This window comes from Gorilla gorilla, chromosome 12, assembly GCF_029281585.2.
Source record: "Gorilla gorilla gorilla isolate KB3781 chromosome 12, NHGRI_mGorGor1-v2.1_pri, whole genome shotgun sequence".
Classification (NCBI taxonomy): domain Eukaryota; kingdom Metazoa; phylum Chordata; class Mammalia; order Primates; family Hominidae; genus Gorilla; species Gorilla gorilla.
The window spans coordinates 129,522,501-129,543,591 of NC_073236.2; the positions used below are offsets into that span (position 1 = coordinate 129,522,501).

Consider the following 21,091-nt stretch of genomic DNA (forward strand, 5'->3'; position numbering starts at 1 on the left):
TCCTTGCTTACAAACAAAACCAAACCCTCAACGCTGGAAGGGCAGCCCCACAGCATGGCTGGCGGGCTCTCCAGACCCGGGACATCGCCGGGCCTTCCTGTCTCAGGAGCTGGCAGGATGACCAGGGTCATGAGGAGCCCTCCCGAGCTCACGGAGTTAGCTCAGGCCGGGCCAGGAAGGATTACGGATGGAAAAAGCCCCTAAGCCAGGCTAACACGGGGGGAGAGGCGACCAGTGGCCAGGCCAGGGTGGTGCATTCAAGCTGTAAGCACTTTGCCCTCCCTCAAGCCTTCCTCGCACCCAGAGCGGGCAGGGGCCTAGGGGGCTGCAGGGTGGCAGATTCAGACAGACCCTGGGCCCGGCAGGCTACGCTAACTGCTCTGAGGGGAGAGCCACATGCCTGGCTCCCAGCGCAGACAGCTTATCTGGCGTGGGTGGGGGTCCAGAGGGCTGAGTGGCCCTGACCATGCACAGGAGCCTGGGAGAAGGAAGCTTCCAGGCACAAGGGCTGTAGGGCATAGAAGACAAAGAAACCTGGACACTGAGACAGTGCCCTCCTTGCCCTCACCCACACGTCCTTCTCAAAGTTCTGGGCCCCTCATTCCCCTGACAAATCCCCAAACAGAAGCACCGAAGGTCACGCGATTTACCCAGAAAGACCTGGCCAGCTTAGTGCGAGAGCTGAGATGGCTGTGGGTGCTGGGGGGGTGTTTCTCTGCATCTCCGAGCCGCAGTTTCCTGACCTGTCTAGGAGTGCTAGGTGGGCTGCCCCCCATGCCCAGTCTTCCCTGCTCTTTCTGCTGAGCTGGGTCCAGTCCCCACACATGGGCAGGACCCCACGGCACAGCAGGAGCCACCCACTTCCATCCTCAGTCCTCACCCACCCTGAGCCAGTCGGCCTCTGGGAGTGACTTACCAGAGACCAGGCGGAGGCTGAGAGGGAGCGGGTCAGAACCTCCGGGGAGTGTTTCCGCGTCCTGACCGGGCCACTAGACCATGCCCCTGGAAGAGAAGAGCGACAGGTCACGCGGGCTGTGACAACCCGGCCCGGAGCCCCTGCCCCTCCGTCTGGTTGCATCTGTGGTGCCTGCTGGGGGATCACAGTTTTTGCAAGTGCCATGCTAAATACAGAAACCCCTGGCTCCTGGCCTCTGGCCAGCCACCACGGGCAGGGGCACATGCTCAAGGCCGCTGTACCCCAGCAGGCGGGAAGCCCACGACAACGTTGACAGAAGCCCCAAGGTGAGATGCTGGCCACCCTTCCAGTGAGGATGCCGGTTACTACAAAACTGGCATGGAAACTAAGTGTGGCCGGGACCTCTGTGGTCCACAAACTCAGGTTGGAATCCCAACAGCATTGTCACTTGGGGCCATCACAGACGCACAGCCTCCGTCCTCACCCAGCACTCTGCACTCTGCACCCAGGGCTGTTATGAGGGTTCAGTGGAATCAGGCACACCCAGGCCTGCCACCCAGGACTGTGCCCTGCCCCCTTCAGGGTCCCTCCAGCCTCCACGGTTTCTTGACTGGCATACCTGGGTTGGCCCCTCATCACCCGACCTCCTCCTTGAGGCCCACATTGCCCCCAGCACGCCTCCTGGGCCCAGCGCAGGGCACACACTAGGTGCTCAGGAAGAGGTCAGGACGCATCACCTGACATTCAGCCCGCAGCTCACAAAACCATCCAGAGACTGAGAAGGAAAATTTGCACTGCGGGTGTCTAGGTGCTCGGCCTCTCCCACCCTTAACCCTCACCGCCAGCTCTGGCACAAGCATTCCAAGCACCTTTCATGTAGCGTGAACTCGGGACAGGCCCGCCTCCCTCTTCTCTGCCTGCTCCCCGGGCATGGATTGGTGACTCCTCCTCTGTGAACCTGCAGCCTCTGGTACATATGTGTATTAACAGTGTTCAGGCCGACAGCTCTATACAACCAGGCTCCTTGCTAAAGGTTGTCTATGCATTTGTACTCATTATCCAACGTAATCCACACAGCAGCCCTGGGAGGCAGGCACAATCATCATCCCCATTTGACAGATGGGGAAAAATGGAGGCTTACAGGAGCTAATTACCTGCAAGATCATGTGTCTTCCAAGGGGCCGAACCAGGATGGAATCCTGACAGTCGCTTCACCTGACGGCCCGTTTCTCTTCCGCATCTACCGCACACTACCTAATTACTTTTTCCCAACACAAGGTTCTCTCTCTCATAGCAACGATCCCGCTTTACAAACACCCACTAGACGAAGTGGCTTGTTCACCCTAGAACACCCAGCCTCAGCACGGTGCGGCGCGCCAGCGGGGCTCCCCTCGCTCCTGCACAATGGGGGTGCTGCACCTCTCCCCTCCTTCCGCCCACCCACCAACCCACCCCACTGACTGTGAGCGCCACAAGGTCGGGAAATCGTCCGTTTCATGTCTGTGCATCGAGCCTGGACACAGCAGGTGCCCAACAAATAATGTTTGACAAATGAATGCCCCCGAGATGCCTCACGTGTGATTGGAAATAGGGTGTATCTTGCTCAGAGTTAAATTTCTACTGTTTCCCAAATATAGAATTTTGTAGGCCAATTATGGAATGTAAACTCACTGCTAGAATTCAAGACCTGACAAAGTCATACATCTTCCCACCAGAAATTCTCACTGCAAGGTCCCTATGCTTTTAAGATAGCAGTGTGTGTGTGTGTGTGTGTGTTTTAAAGATAGATTTTAGGCTGGACACCATTGTTCACTCCTGTAATCCCAGCACTCTGGGAAGCTGAGGCAGGTGGATTGCTTGACTCCAGGAGTTCGAGACCACACTGGGCAACATGATGAAATGTCATCTCTACTAAAAATACAAAAAATTAGCCGTGCATGGTGGTGCGTGCCTGTAGTCCCAGCTACCTGGGAGGCTGAGGTGGGAAGATCACCTGGGCCCGGAAGGCTGAGGTTGCAGTGAGCCGAGATCACACCACTGCACTCCAGCCTGGGTGACAGAGTGAAATGTTGTCTCAAAAAAATAAAATAAAATAAAAGATTTTATTTTTTAGGTCTTCCCAACAAAATTGAGCAGAAAGTTCCCACACACCCCTTGCACCACTCCCGGCCACAGCCTTCTCCATGATCCACATCCCCTGCCAGAACGGGCCATTTGTTACAACTGAGGGACCTGCACTGACCATCATCACCCCCCAGGTCCACAGCTCATGTTAGGGTTCACTCTTGGCGTGGGCCACTCCGTGGGCTTTGACAAACGTGTACCGATGCGCACCCACCATTACAGCATCACATAGCGCGGGCTCACTGCCCTAAAGCTCCTCTGTGCTCTCCACCTTGCCCCATATTTTCTCATGGCGTTTTCAAATCGATGATCTCAGCCAATTTATCTCACAGCTCCGTGCGCACTGCTTTGACACTCCGAGAAATCAAGACCTGGACAGGGTCAAGGGCTCTCCATGAGGAGAAACCCAGCAATGGAGCCAGCAGCAGAATGTACCAGGTCCTCATTTCATCATCCTCTTCCTACCAGCCTGGCAGAGAGCTCATTCTCAACCGTTTATGGAGAAGGAAAGAGACTCCGGGACACCAGCTCAGGTGACACTCAGCTAAATGGGGTGTGGGGTGCCCAAAACACAAATCCCCAAACCCATGCTCTGTTCTTTTCAGCTGCTCTGGTTAGTTACAAGGTTTTTTTTTTTGTTTGTTTGTTTGTTTTTCAGGAGACAGGGTCTCGCTCTGTCACCCAGGCTGGAGCGCAGTGGCACAATCAAAGCTCACTGCAGCCTCAACCTCCCAGGCTCAAGCAATCCTCCAGCCTCAGCCTCCCAAGTAACTGGGACTACAGGTGCACCCCAATCTTTTTTTTTTTTTTTTCATTTTTAGTAGAGATGAGATCTCACTGCATTGCCCAGGCTGGTCTCAAATTCCTGGGCTCAAGCCATCTGCCTGCCTTGGCCTCCCTCAGTACTGGGATTACAGGTGTGAGCCACCACGCCCGGGGCCTAAAGGGGATTTTTAAGAGGCCATGGAATGCAGTGAGTAAGCACCCTCCTGGGGTAGGAGGGGCCTCTTCATGCCCCCAGCTGGAGCAGGTGAGCACAAGCCTGCTGGCACGCTCAGCAAGCACACCCAATCTCCACATTGAGGTCCCTCGCTATCTGGTTGTAAAGGCCCCACTGTCTCCAGCTTCCTGGGGGCAGCCCTGCCTGGCCAGCACTCTCAGTGACCAGCTCCACAGAGGCATCTTCCCTCTGTCCCACCACAGCCAGGCCAGCTGAAGGGGAAAATGCTGGGTGGTGGGAGGGTGGAGAGGAAGTGCTGGTTCCAGGTTGGCCTGTGCCTTGGGCACATCCTGTGACCTCTGCCATTTCCAGTTTCCCCATCTGTGACAAAGTGGATGAGCTGGACTCCGCAGAGGAGGCCCAGCCAGCTCTGACACCAGGCTTCCTAGCAGGAAGGGGGTCTGCTGTTCCGGAGACCTTGAAGGCATTGGCGCTCAGGCTGCTTGGGAACACTCCATTAACTCGAATTGCAAATTTCCTCCTGGCTCTATCTCTAAGCCACAGGGGCTCCCTGGCCACCAGCTTCCCAGTGACAGATAGAGATTACAGTCATTGCTCGAGACAGAATCAAGTAGCAGAAGTCATTATGCAGAAACAATTATGTTGAGTTATATCTGGTTGCTCCCGATTTCTGTCTGGCGATTGTCTTACAAATTGCCATGCCTCTTCCTCTAGAAAAGCAAAATGCAGAGGCCTGGGTGATTCATACAGACCTGCTGGGCACAGATCTACTGCTCCAAAGTCCTGCCAGCTGGGGCGTCACACCCTAGGGTAGGGTGCTCTGTGCTGCCCTTTGGCTGAGCGCTTGGGAGAGGAGGTTAGAAGATGAAAGCCCCGGAAGGGGACATCCGAACTCCCCAACTGGGAGTCTGAGCCCTTTACACACACACTTTTCCTGGGGCCCTTCCGACCCTACCTCCCCCAGCCCTTTGTTCATGCCAGGCCTTAGGCCCCTCTCCGAGTCTCTGGAGAATGGCAGAGGGAGGCGGCAAGGCCAGGGGCTGCATGGCTGGACTGTCTGGAATCAAAACCCAGCTGGACTGTTTCCTATTTCCTAACAGTGTGACCTTGACCTGTTATCTCACCTCTTCCTGCTTCCACTCCCGCATTTGTAAAATGGAGATGACAATAGTACTACCTAGCTCATCAAGTTTTTGTAAAGATTAAATGAGCTAATGCACAACAAATGCTTGGTACATAGAAAGAACTCAATAAACGTCAACTATGACTGAAAGAGCAGGGAGAGGCCTGCAAAATCTAAGCCAAGTAGAAAGACACAAACTACCAGAACTGTCTCAAGAAAGAGACAATTTGAAAGACTTATAACACGTGAAGAGATTGAATTAGTAATCAAAACACTATCCACAAAGAAAAGCCCTGGCCAAATAGCTTCACTACTGAATTCTACAAATATTTAAGGAATACCAATTCTTGGCCAGGTGTGGTGGCTCGCACCTGTAATCCCAGCCCTAAGGGAGGCCAAGGTGGGAGGATCGCTTGAGCCCAGCACTGTGAGACCAGCCTGGGCAACATAGTGAGACCTCATCGCTACTAAATAAATAAACAAGCTAGGCATGGTGGTGCATGGGGGTAGTCCCAGCTACTCAGGAGGCTGAGGCAGAAGGATCACTTGAGCCCAGGAGTTCAAGGCTGCAGTGAGCTATGGTCATGCCACTGCACTCCTGCCCGAGGGACAGATTGAGACCACATCTTAAAAAACAACAACAGCCTGGCGTAGTGGCTCATGCCTGTAATTCCAGCAATTTGGGAGGCCAAGGTGGGTGGATCACGAGGTTAGGAGTTCAAGACCAGCCTGGACAAGATGGTGAAATCCGGTCTCTACTAAAAATACAAAACATTCGCTGTGGTGGCACGCGCCTGTAATCCCAGCTACTCCAGAGGCTGAGGCAGAGAACTGCTTAAACCTGGAGGGGCGGAGGTTGCAGTAAGCCGAGATCATGCCGCTGCACTCCAGCCTGGGCAACAGAGCGAGACTCTGTCACAAAAACAACAACAAGACCCCAAAAATATAATGAAAGATGCCAGACACAAAAGGACAAATGTGGTATGATTCCATCTATATAAAATGTCCAGAACAGAGACAGAAAGTAGATTCGTAGTTTCTTGGGGCTGGCAGAAGAGCGGATGGGGAAAGAGGGGCTAGCAGGTAAAGGGTACGGGTTTCCTTTTGGAGTGATGAAAGCACTCTAAAATTGACCATGGTGATAATTGCACATACAAGTGAATATGCTAAAAATCACTGAATTGTATACTTTACATTGTATACTTTAAATGGGTAAATGGTAGGGTGTGTGAATTACATTTCCACAAAGCTGATTTTAAAAAAAATAATAAAAAGGAATCTAAGTCAATATCCTTCTACTCCTATATGCCAGTGGACAGGAGAGCAAAGAGCAGAGTCACAAGAGCAAGGGGACAGAGTGTAGAGCTTCCAGGCCCTGCCAGCCAGGGGACATAACAGGTCTTAGTGCTTGTCACCCCTTACACAGGGGAAGGGATGGATGGGTACCAACTTAGCTGACCGCAAACCCCCCTGGCAGCCTCAAATCCAGGACTGGGCCCCCAGGAAGGTGCTGGAGCTGAGCTACAAAACTGCCTTGGAGAACTCCCCAGCAGGCCCTGCAAACCCAGGCCGAGTGCCCACCGTGTGTATTAGGTACAGGGACAGCGTCCCCACCTTTGAGAAGCCCATGGCCCAGTGGGGTGCATGCAGATTAGTGCTGGGCATCGGGTAGGCAGTCAGACATAAGCTCTTAAGATCTCTCTGCCTTCAAGAAGGTGATCCAGTCCACTGAAGGTGGTGCCGGACCCCAGGCCCTCAGGAATATTCATGTTCTCTAAAGAGTTTACATTGGAGGAACTCTCCGCTCAACTCCAGAAACAGCCCAGGCTGCCACCATGGGCACTGCAGGTCACAGTGTAAGCAGGTTATGGTTCCAGGGCCATTTCTGGGGTCAGTTCCTCCCTCTTGGCCCAGTCCCAGGCCGGGGAGTGGGGTGCGTTCGGTGCCCATTTCCCTCGCTGGCTGGTCTTTGGGAAGGGGTACTGGAAAACCTTCTTCCTCCCAGTATCCAACCTCTTGCCCAGGCGCAGGCTTCACATGCTCACTGGGACCTGCAGAAAACCGGAAGTGGCCTCTCCTGCTTGCTCATAGCAGGCAGATGTGTGCTCAAGAGATGACAAATTATTTTAATATATTCTGAAATCCAACATAATTACAAAGCAAAGTCCCTTAGGGAGAAAAAATTATAATGGAGTCTGAAGTCAAAGATGGATGGTTTTGGATTATGACTATTTTGGAGGTGACTGGTTTTCAAATGACTAATTCCACTGTGGCCCCCAGGTGATAAGCACAGTTGCTCCAAGAATACTGTCACACAGATGTTTTGCACAATGACCTCTCTTCATAGAGGCATTTTCTTCCATTGTTCAATTCAAGAAACTGAGTTACAGAGGAGCCTACGTGTCCTGCAGAGACCACCAGGGTGGGCTGTGGTCTGAGACCAGACACAGAGCACAGGGTGGAAGCCAACATGTCCACATGAGACCATCCAGGCTGCAAGCTTCACACAGGTGAAGGTCTGGAAAGACCACCCAACACCTGAGCCCCGAGTGGTCATGACTAGTGCCCAGCACCAAACCCCTGGTTCCTGGGGCACTGGGAACTGGCTGGCAGGGATCCCTGACTTCCAGAGAATGTGCAATGTCTTACTGTAGCTCCTGCTGCCACTCCCACTACCAGGGCATTTGAGCTCTTGTCGCATAATAAAAGGAATCTACTGTCTATGACCACTTTGAAAAACTGGCATATTTACTAAAGATGACCACACACATGCCCCGTGAAGCAGCAGCTGACCTCCTTCATGTATGTCCAACAGAAAGAAGGACACATGTCCACGAAAAAGCATGTGTAGGAACACTCAGAGCTGCACCATTTGTCCCAGCCCACCCTGGAAACTATCCAAACATCCATGTACATTCCACGGGCAGAGAAACTGGAGTACAGTCACAACAGAGTCCCATAAAGCAATCAGAATGAACCTCAGTGCCCCACACAACAGATGCGTCTCACAACTGCAGTGTTCAGTGAAGTCAGACACGAAGGCTTACTTAATACTGCGTCTTCCTCCAGGCCGCTCTAACAAATTACCATAGACTGGGTGGCTTCAATAACAAACATTTACCTCTTACAGTTCTGGGGGCTAGAAGTCCAAGATCAAGGTGCCAGCACAGTTGAGTTCTGGGGAGGGCTGTCTTCCTGGTGTACAGATGGCTCCTGATCTTGCAGGGCAGGTGAGCCCCCAAACTGGGACTCAGCCCAGGAGGGTTCTTGGCTTCACCCAGGAAAGAATTCAAGGGTGAGCCGGTGGTATTAGCAATTTTACTGAAGCCGCTGTGCACAGCGGCAGCAGAGGGACTGTTCCTTGCGGGGCAGGGCTATCCCACAGGCAGTGTGCCCAGAGCAGCAGCTCAGAGGTGGCACTGCAATCAGATTTATTCCCACTTTTAATTACATGCAAATTAGGGGGTGGATTATGCAGAAATTTCTAGGAAAAGGGTGGTAATTTCCAGGTCGTCAGATGATTGCCACGGAAAGGAGCCGTAACTTCCGGGTATTACCATGGCAGTGGTAAACTGACATGCACACTGGTGGGCACGTCTTAGGGAAAGCTGTTTCTACCTGGCCCTGTTGTAGCTAGTCCTCAGTTTGGTCTGGTGTCTGAGTCCTGCCTCTGGAGTCGAGTCCCGCCTCCTACGTCACCTTCTCATTATATACTTGCCTGGTAGACAGCAGAGGCAGGTCTGGCTCGCATCCTCTTCCCATAAGGGCACTAATGACCAAATTACCTCCCAAAGGCCCCGCCTCCTAATAACATCCTACTCGGAGTCAGGGTCTCAGCACAGGAATTTGGGGGCACACACACAATGGGTCCACAGTACACACCAAGATGCTGCAGCGACCTGGACTCTTAAACACCGACGAGGCACTCACAGCTGCTGCTGGTGACAAAGACGGAGCTTCCCAGTAAGAGACGAGGTCGGCAGGGAGTGGGACTTGGGGGCTGGGGATGGAGTTTATATTTCATTTTAAGCACAATTGTTGTAGGAAAACTTTGAAAACCAGAGAGTGCTACAAAAATACCAGGCACCAGGGAGAGAAATCGCAGGAGTCCCTGGACCTCGGGGCAGCAGAGACAGACGGGAGACCGTGAGACCTGCAGTCTTCTCCCAGTGACAGGGGTGGGGTGGGGACAGGTCACCTCGAAACACACTGTGTTGTCTTGAGACTGAAACTTGTTTGTTCACTCAGGACCTTCCATAGGCAGGAAGGAAAATAAAACAGCTCACTGCTCACTAACAGAATTCTGGAACCTCCCGAGCCCAGTCACTGCCACCCTCACCATGGCTCCCAGATGCCACTGACCTTCTCAGGCAGCATCTGAGGCACTGAGGCACCTGCTGTTCTGGAAGGAGGAAGATAAAACAAACCTTTGCCAACATCAGAACAGTGAGACAGCCACAGGGGAAATGCCGACAGCCCCGGGGAGGCAGGGGACAATAAATCCGCTCCCAATCCAGTACTTTCTATTTGGGGAGCCTCCTACCCTCAGACATGCTGACTGTCTGCTGTCTGTCTTGGCCGGACAACGAGCCTCTGACCTTCTCAGGAGACCTTAGAACCCTAGGCCAGAAGCCTCCAACTGTCCTCTGGGGGCTGAGGGTCCCATGGGGGGCCTGCGAGTGCAGGAAGAAAAAGCATCCAGGCCTCCCTCCACCCCTGCATGGCCATTCACCTGCCGAACACACAGACCTCCACCTGTGATTTCAGTGGCAAGAAAAATGTTCAACTGCAAAGAAGGAGAAAGAAAAGAAAAGAAAAGAGAAAGAAAGAAAGAAAGAAAGAAAGAAAGAAAGAAAGAAAGAAAGAAAGAAAGAAAGAAAGAAAGAAAGAAAGAAAGATCCATCTTGCCCAACCCTTCCATTGTGCGGTTGAGCAAACAGGCCCTGAGAAGAAGGGTCTTACCTACACTCACAGGTCCAGGTATGACCAGCTAACACTCCAGGTGCTGTCATCTGCTGGGCAAAGATGCAAAGATTCAGGCATCGGAATAAGTGTCCCTTGCAGGTGTTCAGACCACAAGTCACCTTTCACCTGTTGGTCACTGTCACATGAGTCGGGGCCACAAGCCTCTCTGAGTACCACTGTTAAACTTTCTAAAGTTGTGTTCGTAATGATACCGGAAGAGCAAGACGAAGGACCAACAGGAATGCAGTTTGGAACCAGGGTCAGTATCGCCTGCTTACCAGCATGGGGCCACACTGTCCCTGGTGAGGTTGTCCCTGTGCCCACCTAGATGGCTCAGAAACAGCAGGTACCCAGAGCACCAGGAACGCTGTGGGGGTGAGAGGGTGGGGGAATACACCAAGCGCTTCTCCACGTGGACGTGCCCCACAGCAGCTAGAGCCAGTCCCCAATGCGTCACCGCATGGCCCTGGGCCAGTCACCCCTCCTCCAGGACTGCTTCCTCCACGGTACCGTGGGCATCCCACTGCTCCTCCATGCCCTTCCTGAGGAGGCCGTGAGGCTGGCACAAGGAGGTGGATTCACACGGGACTACTCTTTGGACTCATGGTCCTTAACACAGAAGGCTGAATGTGGCACTTACGGGTCCCCTCAGGAGCCCTTGACTGCCACATCCTGTTCCACCTGCTCCTCATGGGTGCTGGACAGGTACAGACCATCCCCCCATCTGCAGATGAGAAACAGGCTCTGAGCCACTTGCCCCAGGCAACACAGCCACCAGCACTGCACCAGGAATCACACTTGGGCCCACCTGGCCTGCAAGCCCCGCTTCTCCCACTGGCCACTCCCTGGGCACTGTCCCTGCCTCATGCGGAGGCCAGAGACCAACTCTCACCCAGAGAGCAATAAGAGAGGGAGGAAAGCAGCCCCAGTGAGCCATTGCAGTGAAATGCCGTGCAAGGCGGTGCAGAGGGTGGGTAGGGCCTGAGGTGGGTCCGTGGAAAGGTGGAAGGGGTCCAGGCAGCAGGGCTGGTAGGGGGTGCTCCAGCTGGCCATCTGAAGCGTGGTCTCCTCCACCAAGCTCCAATGCCCCTGCCACTGATGACAACCTCCTGCAGCTCCCCCAGCCTGCAGACCTTTGTGGTTTGGCATTCAAAGCCCCTGACACCCACCTGAGTCCTCAATCTCACCCAGTGGGCAGATTAAAGATGCCAAAAATTTGAGACTCTCCCACACTGCCATCTCACACACCCTCACCCCCTCCCAGGGCCCTGGGCCACTTGGGAGGGCTTACCTGTAACCGGTGGGGGGGGTCTTTCTCCCCACATCAAAGCCCCTGCCCAGCATCTGCAGCCAGGGGGACTCTCAATAAACACGTAAATGATTCCACAGACCCACTCAGTGCTGAAACAACAACCAAAGAATAAACATTAAATGAATGAGTCAGTGAGTAGGCAGCTCAGAGCATGGAGCCACGCAAGAGAGGCCAGGGAGGAAGGACCAAGCCCATTCACGGAGGGCTTTGAATACTGAATTCAGGCTGCATTTGGCAACAGGGAGCCATGGTGGGCTCTTGAGCAATAGACCCAGAGGATCAACATGGTGGCCCGGGCAGGATGGAAGGCACATGTCTAAACCGACATCAGGGAGGCCCTGAGGAGGTGAGGGAGTAACCTAGGCTGGGGTGTGGCTGGCCCATGTGAAAGTCCGAGATGTTCAAGAGTGACTGTGACGTTATGTGGCTCAGCTTGTCACACGCAAGTCCTGCTGTGTTATCGACATTAATATTCTAATTGCCAGACAGCCATAAAACCCAAGGCCAGCACATGCTCAGTGGCCAGAGGCTTCCCAAACAGGCAGAGCAGGAAGAAAAGCCCCCAGAGAGGAGAGGCTCCGGACACCCCCCGACACGAGGCCGACAAATCAGCAGCCTGGAACCAGGCGTCCAGGGCAGTGGGGGATTAAGCCAAATTCTCCTGCTGAAATCACTTAATCAGGAGCCTACAGAACATGTGGGGGCTCGGCTGCAGATGAAGGAATAAGTCATCTGAAAACAGAAATAAATTATTCATTCCCCGCAAATGAGCAGCCGCTGGGTTCCCACAGCAGCCGTCGCGCCACAAACATCCAAAAGGCTCGGCAAATCCTATTAGTGACACCACGAGGCCAAGCAGACACCGGATTCTGCCATTGTCCATGCAGACAGCTTGCCGTGATCTCCTCTACAGCTTCTCATTCTGCATCCGCAAGTGAAATCAGCCCAGCACATTGGATGAAAAAATCACAGCCCAGCCCGGCCTCCGAGAGAAGCAGCAAGTGTCCGCACCCAAGGAACTTGGATCACCAAGCCTCCCTGCCAGGGAAGCAAGCCTGGAGCAGGTGCTTGCTAGAATGCAGATTCCTGGGCCCTGTCCCACACAACCTCCAGGGGTTCAGCCCTGGACACTGCATTCCCGACAAGTGACCGGGAGCTGAAGCCACCAGTAGGAAGCACTGGGGTCCCGGAGTCCCCTAGGGACGTAAGCTCGGCAGGCCAGCCTCACGCCACTGGGCAGCCTTAGGTCAGATTCTCAGCCTCTCCAGGCCCAGGGGCTGGGAGGGGCTGATGGGAAGATGGCAAGGACCACCGCACAGCTGGTCACGCACATGCGCACTCAGTGGAGGCCACTCATGGTGGGGTCTTCCTGTCACCTCTATCTTTTTTTTTTTTTGAGACGGAGTCTTGCTCTATTGCCAGGCTGGCTCACTGCAACCTTCACCTCCCGGGTTCAAGTGATTCTCCTGCTTCAACCTCCCAAGTAGCTGGGATTACAGGCATGTGCCACCATGCCCAGCTAATTTTTGTATTTTTAGTAGAGACGGGGTTTCACCATGTTGGCCAGGATGGTCTCCATCTCTTGACCTTGTGATCCACCCACCTCGGCCTCCCAAAGCGTTGGGATTACAGGCATGAGCCACCACACCCAGCCTGTCGCCTCTATCTTTATTTTCACATCTTTGATTTCAGTCTGCTCAGCTCACTTCACAATCAGAAAGAGAAGTCTTGAGGCTTTCTTTAAAAGTGCCAGCCCCGGCTGCCACTGCACTGTTTACTCTACCTAGAACACTCCCTAACTCCCCAGTGAACTGCTCTTCCTTCAGACTCCAGCTCAGGGTCCCTCCCTAGGGAAGCCCCTGAAACTGCCAGCCGCTGGCTTTTATAGCACTGAGCACCTCCCCTTCATCCCACTCTGCCACCGAGATTCCACTTTTCTGGGATTTGCAGATTAGCATCTGTAGCCCCATGGGGGAGGGGGACTTGCCCCAGTGCCCAGCACAGCACCGTGCACCAAGCAATCATGGCAGTTTGTGGAGGGCAGTAGTGAGTGTGAGCGAGGGGACACCACAGATGGTAACCTGGGCTCTCCTCTCTCCCCAGGGTGGGTGCCCAAAACCCTTCCCTCCAGACACTCATCCCATGGGGATGTGTGGAGGGTGTTCTCTCCCTCCACCCCTCTCCTCCCACAAGGGGTATTTTGCAAGAACACCACTGGCAGCCCCATCCACTCCTAGTGAGGGGAAGCAGCTCATCGATGTGACTGAAGAAAGAAATGACCTTCCTGCCGGGCCACCACCTCCCTCACCTTGTCCCCACCCTGAGGGATGAGGTCTGGGGTTGTTCTTTTGTCTGCCTAGGATTGGGAAGTTTATTTTAAACGGTGGGGCAAGTATTAGGATGCTGATTCTTGCCATGGAGCCAGCTTACCAATCCAGAGCCACCAGCAAAAGGTGTGTGTGTGTGTGTGTGTGTGTGTGTGTATGCGATGTGTATGCATGTGTAATTATATGTACACACATATAATTTAGTGACTTCAACCTGAGTGATTTTCCCGGGTACATTTGGCAATGTCTGGAGACATTTTTGGTTATTACAACTGGGGAGTTGAGGGGACATGCCTACTAGCATCTTATGGGTAGGGCCAAGGATACTGCTCAATACCCCACAATGCACAGGACAGCCCCCCCTTCCCCGCACACACCAAAGAATTATGCTTCTCCAAATGGCAACAGTGCTGAGGTGAGGAGACTCGACAAATATATTCCCCTACTGGTCACCTCTTCGATTTACCTTGTTTTTTCTTTTCTTTTCTTTTTTTTTGAGAAAGGGTCTCACTCAGGGCTGGGTGGCTCACACTTGTAATCCCAGCACTTTGGCAGGCCGAAGTGGGCAGATCACTTGAGGCCAGGAGTTTGAGACCAGCCTGGCCAACATAGTGAAACCCAGTCTCTACTAAAAATACAAAAATTAGCCAGGTGTGGTGGCAGGTGCCTGGAATCGCAGCTACTTGGCAGGCTGAGGCAAAAGAATTGCTTAAACTTGGGAGGTGGAGGTTGCAGTGAGCCGAGATCGTGCCACTGCACTCCAGCCTGGGCAACAGAGCAAGATGCGGTCTGAAAAAAAAGGGGGTTGGGTCTCATTCTGTCACCCAGGCTGGAGCACAGTGGCGCGATCTTGGCTCACTGCAGCCTCAACCTCTTGGGCTCAAGTGATCCTCCTACCTCAGCCTCCTGAGTAGCTGGGACCACAGGCACATGACACCACGCCAGGCTAATTTTGTTTACTTTTGTAGAGAGGAGGTCTTACTATGTTGCCCAGGCTGGTCAGGACTCCTGGGCTCAAGCAGTCCTCCTGCTTCAGCTTCCCAAAGTGCTGGGATGACAGGCATGAGCCGCCGCGCCCGGCCAGATTCACCTTTTGACTAGTTGCAGACTCTAATGGTAAGGGGTGTGCAGATTAAACCACGCCTCATTCCCAGAGGAGGAGTCAAAGGTGCTGCAGGGTGTCCCGCACGCCACTGCCCTGGAGAGTGGTGCACAAGCGAGCCACCACTCCCCTCCTGTTCTTAAACAGGAAGGAGCTCGAGGAAACGCAGCTTCAAGTGCTCAGGAAAAGGGCTGAGTGCCCTGTGGTGTGGCTGGGCAGAAACAGGAAGGTGTGCAGCCTTCATGGCTGGTTTGCTGTGGAGAGCACACTCCCACACTCAGCAGCTGCAGCCGGGCACAGGAGGTCTTTACTGGGTCCCACACGGGAGCAGGGAGGGGGTGGTGCATGCGGCTTCTCATCCAGAACCTCATAGAGCTGTTTGGTTCCTGCCTCTACTCTAGCTGACTTGCTTGGGATGCGTGGCCCTCCACGCAGTGCTTTGCATGTGGCCATTTCCCCTTTTTTTTTTTTTTTTAATTAATGAACTTTATTTTTTAGAGCTGTTTAGTTCACAGCAAAATCGGGTGGAAAGCACAGAGTTCTCTACATACCTCCTGCCCTCCCTACTACCAGGGTGGCTGTTTGTCACAACAGATGAACCCGCCTTGTCTCTTCACACGTCATTATCACCCAAGTCTGTAGGTTACATTAGGACTCACTGCTGGTGCTGTATATTCTATGGGTTTTGACAACTGTGCAATGACATGGCTCCCCCATACAGTATCACACAGAGCAGTTCCACTGCCTTAAAAATGCCCTGTGCTCTGCCTGCTCATCCCTCCCTCCCTCCTGACCCCTAGGAACCACTGATCTTTTTATTATCTCCGTCGCTTTGCCTTTCCTAGGATATCATAGAGTTGCAATCCTCCATAGGCATAGCCTTTTCAGATTGGCTTCTCTCACCTACTCATATGCAGATGAGTTCCCCCATGTCTTTTCCTGGCTTGCTAGCTCATTTCTTCTTAGTGCTGTGGAATAATATTCCATTGTCTGGATGCACCACAGCTAATTTATCCATTCACCTGCTGAAGGACACCTTCGCTGCCTCCAAGTTCCAGCTGTTATGAATAATCGTGAATAAAGTCGCTATAAACACCCATGTGCAGGTTTTTGTGTGGACATAAGTTTTTTTTAACTCCTCTGGGTAAATATCAAGGAGCATGATTGTTGGATCACAGGGTAAAAGTGTGTTTAGCTTTCTAAGGATTTGTCAAACTGTCTTCCAAGGTGGCTGTACTGTTTTGCGTTCCCACCAGCAGTGAGTGAGGCTTCCTGTGGCTTCACATCCTCCCTCGCATTTGGTGCTGAGTGTCCTGGATTTGGGCCATTCTCATCGGTGTTTGCTTTGATTTACAATTCCCTGACAGCCATTTGTTTTTAAGCCACATTACTTTAAGATCACACAGGACCAATCTCTACTGTGAACCAAAATCTCAAAATGTGCCATCAGGGATCCCAAATGACATGATGTTCTGGTGGCGCAGAGCACCTGGGCAGGAGGTGATATAAAGGGAGGATACCCCAAGTTGCCCAGAAGACAGGCTGACAAACATTGTCCCTGTAGTCCTGCCTGATGTGACAACGCCCTGTCTACACTGGGACACGAACATCTCCACACAGTGCGCATTACAGTCCAGAAGGAGCGTCGCATCCACTTTGTCACTTAATGCCTGGAGACCCAGACCTGAGGCGGGAGGAGACTTGCTGGAGCCACACAGCGGGAAGGGAGAGTCAAGGTCCCTGTGCGGAACTTCGGCTGGGGCTCAGCAGAGCCACGTCTCTGTTGTTCAAAGCACAACGTGACATCTTTGTGGAATCCTTTAAGGAGCTCAGATGCCTCCTTGCTTAGACTAAGGGCCTATCTGGTATTTCACAGATATATGCATCTCCTGGGTGGTGCCCACCTCAGGGGCACCTGCACACCTCAGACCAGGCCATCAGGCATCCTGGGGCCCCACTCTGCTCATCAGCCCCCATGAGAACTCCGGGGCTCCCTCCGTCCTGCACAAGCACTGATCCAGAGGACCCAGGCCATCAAGATCCCCAGCGGTTCCCACACTTGAACTTTCTTATCAGGGTGGTGGGCTGGTCTTCACGCTGGAATAGAAGTCTCATTTAGGCACTCTTTCACTTATTCAAAACATTCTCAATTGGACTCCTACTATGTGCCAGTCACCATCCTAAGATGCAGCAGAGAACAAGAGTGATTCCTGTTTTCAAGGAACCCGCAGTGTGATAAGTGCCCAGGAGATTTTGCGGCCAATGATATGTGCCATAGGTGAGTGAGTGCAGGATGCCAGGGGAGTCTGCAGAAGGGCCTCCAGCCCCACCTGGAATCTGGGAAGGCTTCCCAGAGGAGGTGACATCTAAACAGAGACTTGAAGAGTGAATAATAGTCATGTAGAGAGAGAGAGAAAATGGGGAGGGGTGGGTTGTAGGGAGCAACCCTGCTAGGGACTTTACAAGAAACTACACCCAGACAGAAGTAGCTCAGCCCTGCAGGAAGGTGGCCCTCTGTGGACACACCATGGAGGCCAGTGGGTGGTGGCAGTCAGCAGCCCCAGCTTTCTAGGCCTGAATGGATCACAGCTGGGGAGGCCTTTGGCCCAGAGCCAGAAGGCTTGTCCCAGCAGACTGGTCTGGCTGGAAAAATCCCAATTCAACAACACAAGCAGCACACACCCACCCACACCCCTGCCCCAGCAGACCCTACATAAATAGTCCCCAGATCTCGTGGGCCCTGGTGTGCCCACTAAGATGGGGGCTGAGTCCAGGGGACATACATGTGGCTTATTTGCCAACCTGCCCACACACTTCCTCACTACCCCAGAGCACAGAAGCTGCTGTCTCCAGACCAAGCAAACCTTGCACACTTCTGACTGAGAGCTGCATTTGTTTTTCTTAATTGCGAATCTACTGTGGCCAAGGGAAAAGCCGCCCAACAATTGCACAACACGCTCGGTCTGCAGCTCTGAGACGCAGGTACTCGTGCAATTAAATCTGTGCAGAGCTTTTCTGAAGTGGTTCTAATTCCTGCCAGGACCTCCAGGTGGACTCAGGTCAGGAATCCACCTTCCCTAACAAGAGGGCATGCCTGACTTGGGGGAGCTTTGTCCAAAGTATTCATGGTTGGGTCACATCTGATTCCAGTTGAGGGGGGCTGCAGTACAGCCAGCATGGACAGACTAAGAAAGAGCCACTGGTTCTGAGTGTGCGCTCAAGCCTCTTCAATGCTATTGTCTCCCAAACCTATACTCTCATGAATGGACGACTCTATACTTAAACCAGAGTGCAAAGCCTACCTTTAACCCTGTGAAATTTTATCTTATTTTCAGCTCATCTTTTCAAGCGACCAGAGCCTCTGGAATTTAATAGCATTCCAGTTTTGCACCCTTAGCAAATCTGATGTACATACCAGGGCTGATATAGCGGATGGGGGGGTTGCTGGCATGGTTAAGGCAAAGCCTATTGAGAGACATCCAGTGGTCATGGTCATCCCATCACTGAAGGCCTTGGAGGCCGGGCCATCGGACCATCTGTGCAGCCATCTAACTGTACCACTGCTCAGCTCCCATTGCAGAAGGGTCAGCCACGGCCATAGCTCCTGCCCATAGCCCAGCCCAGCCCACCAAGAAAAGGAGCCAGGCCTGTCCACTCCCACATCCATCCACCCTCAGGAGCCTCATGGGCCACACCCATGGGGTGTCACAAACACTTTCCCTCCAAAGTAACTTCCACAAGCAACACCTCGCTCATCCTCACAATTTTTCTGGGAAACCAGTTGTGAGGGACATTTACAAGCAGAAAGAGGGAGGCACGGGTTTTTGGAAAGCTGCAAGGCTGGACTTCAAATGTAGTCTTCGGAATCATGCACTGGCCCAGGTGGACAAATTTTTATATTTTTAGTAGAGATGGGGGTTTCACCATGTTGGCCAGGCTGGTCTCAAACTCCTGACCTCAGGTGATCTGCCTGTCTTGGCCTCACAAAGTGCTGGGATTACAGGTAGGAGCCACCGCACCCAACCTCAAATATTTTTAATGATACAGGAAATGAATGATATTGTCTTAAGTGGAAAGAAAAAGCGGGACCTGAAACAAATACATAGCATGACTCAATTACAGCATGAGTCTGTCCGCCTCGCTGTAAATGAATACTGACCAGAAGAAATGGACCCATATGTCTGCTGTGATGATCTCTGAATTGTAGGATTATGCATTACAATTGTTTCTGTATTTTCCACATTTTCTACCATGAGGATTTAACATCTATAACCAGCTCAGGTGCCCAGCAAACAGCAGCCTCTCTCCAGTTCCTCCCTGGAACATGCAATGTGGTCATGGACTGAACGGCTATGCCCTCTCCTCAAATGTGTACCCAGGCGCCCTAACCCCGAGGGCGATGGTGGTAGGGGGTGGGGCCTTTGGAAAGTAATTAGGTTGCAGTGAGGTCAGGAGAGTGAGGCCCCCATGATGGTATTAGTGTCCTTGTAAGAAGAGGAAGAGACTATAGTTTTCTCTCATTCCACAGGAGGACACAGAGAAAAAAGCCACCTGCAAAGCAGGAAGAGCCCTCCCCAGAACCTGACAATGCGGACGCCCTGATCTAGACCTCCCGCCTCCAGAGCTGAGTATGTGTCTGCATTTAGGCGGCCTGGTCCATGGAGCTTTGTTATGGCAGCAGGTGAGGGCTGAGGCAAGCACCCCCCTTTATCGGGACAGGAAGTAAAACTAACAGCTGCAACCAAATCTGTCTGGCCCTGCACAAGCCTTGGAAATATTAACTGTGTGTGCAAACGAGTCCCACACCTCCCTTCAAAGCAGTAAAAAAAAAAAAAAAAAAAAAAAAAAACATGAAACCACCTTTCTCTACTTTTTCTTGGGCAAGGTAGCTGCAGAATCCTGACTCTGCAAGACGGCAGAGAATTCAGATGCTGGCACCATCCTTAGGGTCCCGCCATGTCCTAAACCCCATCAAGAACCTTAAACCCAGACAAGTTACCCCAGAAGAGCCAGTGTCATCCCATCCTCCAATGTCCAGCCTGTCTTGAGGTCACAGGACTGGAAATTACCGCCTTGGTCAATTAAGGCCTTCAGTCCAAAGTCGAAACGCCTCCCCGCCTCACCCGTGCCCTCAACCAGCATCTTCACCGCCTCCAGCCCTCCTTCGTTGCACTCCCTGAAATGCCCTCCCTGTGCCTGCCCCGTCCCCTTGGTGGCTTGCCGCCCTTGAATACCCTCCCCCATGCCTGGCCCCCCTCGGTGGCTCACCACCCTGGGGATGGGGATGGGGATTCTGGTGTCCCTTTATGTTTCTGTGTTCACTGTTCACACTGGACTCAGTTCCTCAACAGAACACCCTCATAACCTTTTGTATCTCGGTGCCCGGCCAGGGTCTGCCCTCAGAGTGCATGCTCAGCCAGGGCTGCTCAGGAGGTGCCAGTGTGGGGAGGTGGGCAGGACACGGGAGCCAGGGGGAGGAGGGGGCTGCCGAGAGCTGGCAGGGGGCTTCAGAGGTGGCAGGGGCCCTGCCGACAGAGGGTGGAAGAGTGTGTGCGGGCAGACAGTGCGTGAAAGGACAGGGATGGGGGTGTGGTCGTGACACTCAGATGGCAGCAGGTGGGCACAGCAGGTGCCCGCGGCGAGTGAGAGTTGTTGACTGCACTGGTGTCCACAGAGTTGAGCAGCCGGCAGAATGCCAGTTACATTCGCAAGCACTGTCCAGACACCTTTCCAGGTAAAGCGCTGCTGGTGTGAAGCAGTGGAAAGGTGCAGTCTGGGGCCTGGCTCGGGGGCAGGGTTGCATTTGCTGCGGCTCCACTCAGCCGCCTTCCACCTGCCATTCGGGGCGGCGCGGCCTGCGTGGCAGCCTCCTCACACCTCTCAACAGCGCTTTCTAGAAGGATGCAGCCTCACTACTGAACAGCAGGATGTTCGTTAAAGAAGTTAACGGTGCACACCCAGGAACAGAGTACTGCCTTCAAATTTGGGCCACAAGGGATGATTTTAATAACACAGGACAACATATCTGATTAATACAATACAGTATGTATTGTATTACATACATGTATTGTACTACACACAATACAATACGGTATGTATTGTACTACACACAATACAATACGGTATGTATTGTACTACACACAATACAATACGGTATGTATTGTACTACACACAATACAATACGGTATGTATTGTACTACACACAATACAATACGGTATGTATTGTACTACACACAATACAATACGGTATGTATTGTACTA

At 52.8% G+C, this 21,091-nt stretch overlaps 1 protein-coding gene across 6 annotated transcripts in view; it reads right to left on the reverse strand.

Annotated features, from left to right (window-relative positions):
* HPCAL1 (hippocalcin like 1) overlaps nt 1-21,091 on the reverse strand; it is a 128,962-nt gene that overhangs the window by 33,857 nt on the left and 74,014 nt on the right. For 5 of the 6 annotated variants that reach the window (XM_055377482.2, XM_055377477.2, XM_055377480.2 and 2 more), the window contains one exon: nt 917-1,002. The gene's annotated coding sequence lies outside the window, so the exon portion shown is untranslated. Of the gene's footprint in view, nt 1-916; nt 1,003-10,086; nt 10,137-21,091 lie in introns of those variants that run through there. The other variant, XM_055377481.2, reaches the window with a different exon arrangement.